This window comes from Falco punctatus (genome assembly GCF_963210335.1).
Source record: "Falco punctatus genome assembly, chromosome: 7".
Classification (NCBI taxonomy): Eukaryota; Metazoa; Chordata; class Aves; order Falconiformes; family Falconidae; genus Falco; species Falco punctatus.
Window position 1 is genome coordinate 17,761,702 of NC_137587.1, and position 8,246 is coordinate 17,769,947.

Genomic DNA, 8,246 nt, shown 5'->3' on the forward strand with positions numbered 1-8,246 from the left:
GCATCTCATTTCCATTCCACTCTCATACAGCCACTGTTGTATCTGCAGGGCCTGCAGAATGTAACTGCTGCAGCGTGGTGAACAAAGGCGCCATTCAGCATGGAAAGCAGCTTCCCTTCCGCACCACTCTCTGGCCACGGTAAGGCTGGCTGGAGCATGCTATCTGACCAACACGGGATTTGCTGCCTGAACAAAACTCCCCCAGGACGCCCGTTTGGCATCCTGAATTAGTCCAGCAGGATGAAGACTTCCTTTTCAGCACCGGCGTAAGCCCCAGGAGTCAACTGTGACTTGCTTTTGTTTCCCTGGCCTTTACATACAGACACGTATCCTTTGGGATTGTACTTAATGAAACTAATGCTCATTAGAGCTCAGGTGGCTGGTTCCATCACCCCAACTGTGTGCTGGGATGGTATGTTCCAAAGTTACAGAAGTTGTAAGAAGACATGGTTTCTAATCTGTCGCCTCTGAAATCCCATCGCAGGGGTCATTTCCTGACTTTTGTGTCATTTCGATTTGGTTCCTTGAAAGTTCCCACCCTCTGTGACTTCATAAACTAAGTACGTAAGAGAGGTATTTTCCCATACCTATTTCCTTAGGTTACACACATTAAAAGTTTAAAGAAAAAAGAACATCTTCTTCATAGTGCTTGTTCATTTTCAGACTTCAAGTTGATGAAAAATACACAAAAATTGTTAAAGCTTCATAAAATGCTTAACACTTCCTAGTGAGAACTCATGACAACCTTCAACACATCTGTTTCTTTAATGAGGAAAACCAGGTCACAACTTCCATTTTCAATCCTTAAATTACATAGTAACCATACTAGATGTGCAAGTCAAGCTTTGCTTTGTAGCTAAACAACAGGTACAGCTGAGAAAGGCTAAGCCACCATGACTATAAACACCATTTCAACCCGGAGCCACCACTATGAGCTGTGCCAGTGCAAAATTAGAAGCCAGCAATTAAAAAGAAAGATGAGTCAAGCTAAGATTAGTGGATCAGCTTTATCCCTAATGAAATATCATTGAAGCAATGGAAGTTTATATCATCGGTGAATAAGGCCCAGTATGTCTGCAGTTTAAATACATGTCATGAACAGATATGGTGGAAACCTCCTCCCAGTTGAACCAGTTTATCTCCAGTGACTTCAGGGACATACTCTTTATTTAAATCACTATAATCAGTGCAATTGGATGTATGGTACAGTTTTAATTTGAAGGATAATGCAAGCAAATGTCTGATTTGTGTGGTATGTTGTGTTTCCTCCATTCTTTTCCAAAGTAAAATTATTTTATTTATAGTCATCTCGACCAACTGTGGACATCAGTAAAGGACAATGCACAAAGATTTGGCAGTTCAGTTCAGATATACATCCAGAAGTTTAGCAGTTTCCAGAGTTTACCTGATCTCATCCAAACTTCTCCAGTCTGCAAATTAGGTGGCAATCTCTCAAAAACAGTCTTGTGATTTTGCAGTACTTCCTTGTTTCATTCAGGTCAGCTGTAGTGCAGGAACAGCATTTATCACAGTATTTTGGCATTTCCGATTTCAGTTTTGGCTGAAACAGAGAAGTGCCAAGGCATGAGAAATAACTTTGCAATAGCTTATGAAACATTTTTAAGATACTAGGTTTTCTCCCTGTTGGTTTGAATGTCACATTAATTTTATTCTAGGTAGACTGATGTAGCTATTTCCATACAATAATTTCCCCAGTTTCTTTACTGACCAAACATAATTTGTCCAGTAGCATTTTCCAAAGAACAAAGAAATCTGAATGTAGTGCAAAAACTAGCTGACGCATAATTACACAGAGAGATTACTTGACTGTCGACAAATGGTTTTTTCTGCACTTTTTAACCTAGCTCTAAGTTGTAGTGTACTTATCCTTAGACTAAGTGGCATAGCTAGATTTATTACAAGTACTGTTACTAACTGTATCATTTATACTACAGCAAACAAGAGGCTGAATGCTGTTACACCTCACCTGGCACCATCCTCCTATATTAGGAAGTCCTCTAGTTGTGTGAATAAGGATTTTTGAAACAATTGCATCAGTATTCCAGACCAAGATTAGAGAATAATCTTTAACAGTGATATCATCTAAAACTTCTGACTTTTTTTTTAATTAACTTCTTGTATTCCCAATAAGGGAATAAAGGATCTTCATCCATAATTGAAATCATGTGCATAAATTTATTTGGGCAATCAACTTTTATACTTTTCATAACCAGCCTCCAGAAAAGTGAAGATAAATTGTAAAAAAGCAGTTGAAGAAAACAACCCACGGGTGTTTGATTTATCCTTCATTATTTCAACCTGATACTCCTGTTTCCTGTATTTAGACATAAGCACATACACACACATGTATTTGCACTTTTATTCCTGAAATCCACCTTCTGCAGGCTGCACTTGAAAAGCACATATCTACATTGCTGTTAAGCAGCAATCTCTCACACAAGTGTCCAAACAAAATTCATATGTAACACTTTCTGCTAGGGAAACCCCTGATGATGTGGCAGCCTTCTACTTCCAGGATGCACAGACACAGTCAGTGAATTCTAATGGAATTTAATAGAGGCAGTGCTGTCCAGCTATCAAGTACCTGCAAATTTTGGTGGCTGCAAAGCTGTCTGATTGTTTTGATATTTTTACTTCTTCCCTCATACTTCCGAATGATCAACTCAATTCTTTTGAGGTGTTTGTAATGGAGAGGTATACAAAGGAGGAGAGGGTTCATTTAAGAAAAACAAAATAGAACTAAGATCTAGATAGCCTTTAAAAAAACAAATTATGCAGCCAATATGATGCTACTGTAGTGAAGAATCCTAAGGAGCTGCAAAGTGCAAGGAATTCGTCTTCCCTGTTTCACTGGGATATAGAGCATAACCAAATGAAAAGTCCATCTTTTCTTCTTTTTCTTCTCTTCTGACCTTTCAGATTATCTATAAATATATTTAACACTAATTGTTGACAGTAGATTTACAGTCCCTGGGACACAAGTTCTTTTGCTAGCCATTGGTCAGATACATGAATCACAGCAGTAGTCATGGAAATGCAAGCTTTTGCTATATTGCCTGCTAATTACCTGAAAAATTTACACTAGGATCTCTTACCATAGAAAGGTCTCCAAGTCAGTGCCTGACCATCTAACACCTCTAAAAAAGTGCTAATTAATTCCAGCTTTTCTAGTTTTTTACTTCATCTAAATTCTTGCCCATTAAAAAGAAGTTCCTGGCATATTTCATCTTGCTTACACACACACACAAAAAAAAAGTCATCATGAAAAAAACCAACCTTGCATCTTCATTAGCCTGGTAAAATCTTCTAAGCAGCAGTCAAGAAACAACTTATTTTGGGTCTTATTACCAACAGGTCTGGCCTGCACAACTATTACAGGGTTTCATATACCTTAGAGCTAGTTGAGGACTTGGTATCAAAATGTTTTGGGCTTTCTTTTTCTCCATATAGAAAAAATATAGTGTTGCAATATCAACTTTCTTTTTCCACAGGAGAAAGCTTTTTTTTTTTTGAGACTCCCTCCATTTTCCCTTCAGGAAAACCAAGAAAAAAAAAGAGATTCCTTCCAGTTAGCTGAATACGAAACCAAACATTCTGGTTTGCTGAACTAATCTGAAACGTTTCATTTTAAGTCAGCACATACTGAAATGCATATCTCTCTGCAGCTGCTTTGCTATATATGTCTTATACCCATGTTCCCTCTTGTGGGCTAGTGTTTCTTGGCCAAACTCAGTTTTCAAATGAGATGGATGCTGCTTCATCAAAGACACATGACCTACGTGTTAAGCAAAACACTTCGGTTTGGCCATATGAAAATATTTCAGTTGTGAAAATGCTGAAATTATTTCCTTATTTCTGCACTGGATTTTTTTCAGAATATTCTATTGAACACAATAAATAGGAATTTGAGCTTTTGTTTCACTCTGAGATGAAAGAATGTATTGCAATATTATTAGTCTCAAACAGATGACGCTCTGATTTCTGTTCAGCTGAAGCATGATTACAAAGAACCTCCCGTCCTATTAGTACAAACTAAATGACTTCAATCTGTGTACTTTGGTCCTGAATTTTCTTAAGAATCCCATGGGTTTCCATGAGGTTTCCATAACCAGAAGATGACAGCAGCTTATGTATTTCTTGCACTAAGGCCTGAGTCTGCTCCCACTGAAATGAGTGGGAGTTTTGTCACTGACTTCAATGAGAAAGGATCATCTTAAAATGCATATTTATGAGTATAAAAGCAAAGCCACTGGGCATGTGGTTATCTCCCAATAACCCACATCCTGCTGTGTTTTTTTGCTTACACACGTTATAAATAGCCACTTTATAACAAATTGAGTTAGCCACAGTTGTATCAAAATAACCTTTTGAAGTGGAAGTTCTTTTACTTTACTTGTGATTAGAATTGCTTGCTAACATGGCTTGATACAGAGGAGTAGATCAGTAAAAACCTGGCTTATTTCAGGGTCTAGTCTGTCTTCTGAACTGCTTCTGAGAAGGCAGAGAAACAGAATATGCAAGGTTGTTCTTCAGCTATCCTGGATGATTTGTTTAGAAGTAAAATAAAATATAGAATGTCCACTGATCACAAGAAGTACCTGCATGAATTGATGTTGTGTTGGTTTTGCTTTTTATTCAGAACAGTTTCTGTGCAAAAACCACAGTTATAGGGGTCTGCTTAAGCATTTTATCATTGGTTTCTGTAAGAACACTCACAATTATTTTATTTTTTCTGCCAGAGCCAATAGCATTTGCCTAAAACAAACTGTGTGAGATCCCTTTGATCGTTTTCTTTGTTTGTGTATTTGTTTCTCTCTGCTTCATAACTGACTGGGAACTAGCAAGTATTTTAGAACAAACAAACAGAAATTCATCCTAAGGGGATCAAGGCATTTACATGAAGTCCTTAAGCTTTCTGGGGATGAAATTGAACTGGATGGTAAAAAAGAAGAGATGTTCCGTAAAGTAATTGGAGTTATTTGTTCATTAAGGATAATATTCAGAAATCTGATATGTACAAATTAATCGTGTAATTTTATTGTGATACTTTGTTCTTAGTCAGTCTCTGACTGATTATAGAATATACAGGTCTTTCCTTTAGTTGAATAAAGTGATACGGTTTCTCTTCAAAACCATTTTTATAACTCAGAAATTTACTGGTGTTCTTTGTTTACATAGAATAATATCCCTTAATTTTTAAAGATACTACGTGACTCCGTAGTACCTGTTGTTCCAATAGTAACAAAGAAAGGAGTAGATAGAGCTTGTTGGATGTTCAGTTTTGTAGTATGTAGCTGTCTCGAGTGAAAACTCCTTTTCAGGTTACTTGATGTCTAGGAAAATACTCTTTGCCTGCATGCTGAACAAACAGAACATATTTCAGAAGTTCTTATTTTAGATTCCAGTGGCTTTTAGCAATAAACTATGATACTCATGAACAAAATACTGCTGGCCATACCAAGAAGCACTGTTGTTCATTCAAAGTTTTATGAAGGTCATCTTCATTAGTTTAATTAAAAAATCACTGACCAAACAAAATGAAGATGCTATGTTGGAGAAATAATGCAGATTTTTTTTTAAATGAATTTTTATTTGTTTCTCTTTAAAAATGCTTTCCAGTATCTACGAGAGAGAGAAATGATTAATGCTTTTTGTCACTGATTGATTACTACAAAGAACATCCCAGTGCATCTTATGTCATGTATTATTATATCAGGTATTATCAAATGCCATGTTTTGATCAAAATACACTTTCATGTATCCACATTCTCTTGCGTTTTTTTTCAGTACACACTTCAGCTATTGAAATCTATTTTCATTCAATCTATATTTTTCTAGTGGGAGAGGGATCATTTTTCATTTACCATTGTATTACATATTAATTAATAGAATATTTAACACAAATCTTGCTCTCAACTGTCATACAGAGTACATGAATGACTTTGGGATTCATCAAGGGCAGTTATTGATGGTCACAAGCACAAAAAACCTAGCCCTTCGCTTTTGCGTGCATCTCAGGTTTGCATATGTCGATCTTTGGTTTTGGCTACGGATTTACACAGAGTGTGGGTCAGGGTACATTCAGGGAAAAAAAGCTTTAGGATGCAAGCTTTTCTTGTATTTATCTTGTAACTTCAACTAAAGAATTTAGGTTTTATTTCCACTTACCAAAAGCAAAAAACCCCAGGTGATAATAGACTCTTTAGTGTGTTACAAAAATGGAGAGCACGTGCAAAAGGCTGCACAAAAAAATAAAGTGGTAAAACTGACAGTGGAAGCTGGGAGGCCTTATAGACTATTCTTTGCTCTAACCACCTTCACAGTTCTTCATTTCCGTGTCATCTCTGTCATCAGTATAATCTATGATGAATTTGTAGATTTTGAAGACGCAATCTTCATTCTCTAATACTTCCTAAGGAAGTATTTTTTTATAAATATGTAGCTTGTGTATTTGCGGAATTGTTATTTGTTTTTATATGTTTTTTAAATCCTTTAAAGGATACAAACCTGAAGCTATGCACACTGCCATAACTAAAGAGCAGCTAGATTTATATTATTGTTGTCTTTATTTCCATTTTTTATTTCTTTCATTTGCCGTTTCATCAAAAATAGGGCTATAACCTGTCAGTGGGAAGCACTCTATCTTTCTCTTTGTGTTTTGGGTATTCTCTCTGTTTAAATTCCATGGCTGTGTTATGCCAAAGATTAAATTTAATGTAATAAAGGTGCCTTTCATGAAAACTATAAAGCAAATGATCAATCCTTGTTCCATTGAAATCAATAGCAACTTGCCACCAACTTCAGTGCTTCCAGGATTTTATCCTCTGATTCCTTGAATCAGTATAAATTTAAAGTATGCTCTTAATTGCTATCACTCAGCAGAGAATACATTTGTAATCTGCCTACTTTTTGCTAATTGTTTTGTGGCTTTTTATTTTAAGTATCTATTGATAATGTATGGCATAATTCAGTGACTGATTTACTTTGAGGCATTTTCTGGAAAAGTGTTTTCTTTACTGGCTTTTACTAATTTAGCATCTTTTTTCCTTCGTAACTTCTGAATTTATATCTACATAAATCCACTATTTCTTCTTCTAAAAATATAACAGGGTAAGAAATGGTAAGTTTTCTATAATTATGTTTAATTTCTTTTTTTCAAGTGCAGAAATATTTTTGTACACATTGAGCTATCGTTTTAAATGTTTCTCATTTGTTGTTTTAGTTTTTTTCATGAGTATCTGAAAATAATACTTTCTATATTTGTGTTCATTCATAAGGGTTTTCTATGCTTGTTCTTCCTAACTTCCTTCCTTAGAAAATTGTTTTTTTCTGGGGAGTTTATATTTGCAAATTTTCTTCAGGTAATTTTAGGGTTCAGTAGTTCCTTACAGGTCCAAGAGCAAAGTTTGTCTTTTGCATTCTATAATGTATGTGACTAAAATAAATTGGTTTTATATAGAAGATAAATTCCCTTTCTTAAATATTTCCAGTTTCTTACTTTTCACTTTTAGTTTCTGTGACAGTTACAATCGATCTTACTGGAAGAATGACGTGTTTTAGTGACCAAATTTATCAATTCAGAAATTTATGATTCAGATGGACTATTATGATTATCTAGTCTTACTCTGTTAACTATGCAGGATAATTTCTCTGACTGACCAAATTCTTGTTTAAACTCAGGCATATCTTTTAGGAAAAAATAGCCAGAAGGTATCCAGGACAGAAGCAGAGACACAGGAAATACATTAGTGGCATGGCTCTATAGGCTATAGAAAGTGTTGTGAGCAAGAACATGATGTAAAATGTAGGTAGGAGCCTGAGGTATTGAGCTAAGAGTATCTATCAATATATAAATCCACAGAAAACCAAGTTTCCTTGATTGTGACACTCACAGAACAATCTGTTACTGTTTGATTTCTCGCACACCACACCCCCCCCCAAAAAAAAAAAAAAAAAATTAGTTGAAGGCCTTGTAAAAGTTTAAGGCTGTTTTAGCAGTGTTATTAGCCTTTATCAACCAAACTCTTTATTACTACCATATTCCTTTTTCTTCCTCGGGTTGGACTCTAATTTTTAGCACTATGTGGAATCAAATTATTTCAGGACAATGTAGGCCCTGATCTTGATAGTCCTGAGCACTTCTAGCAAGAAACTGCTGCCTTATGATACCACAGTATATTGAGTCCTGGTTTGGGGGCAGTCCAGGTGCTCAGCACTCCCCAAGA

The 8,246-nt window shown here is 35.7% G+C and overlaps 1 long non-coding RNA gene across 2 annotated transcripts in view; it reads left to right on the forward strand.

The window, feature by feature from the left end:
- The window catches only part of LOC308067290, a 52,662-nt gene extending 44,709 nt beyond the window's left edge, over positions 1-7,953 (forward strand). For both annotated transcript variants that reach the window (XR_013929514.1, XR_013929515.1), the window contains one exon: positions 49-7,953. This is a non-coding gene — a long non-coding RNA (uncharacterized lncRNA). The remainder of the gene's footprint in view (positions 1-48) is intronic.
- Positions 7,954-8,246: the final 293 nt, after the last annotated feature.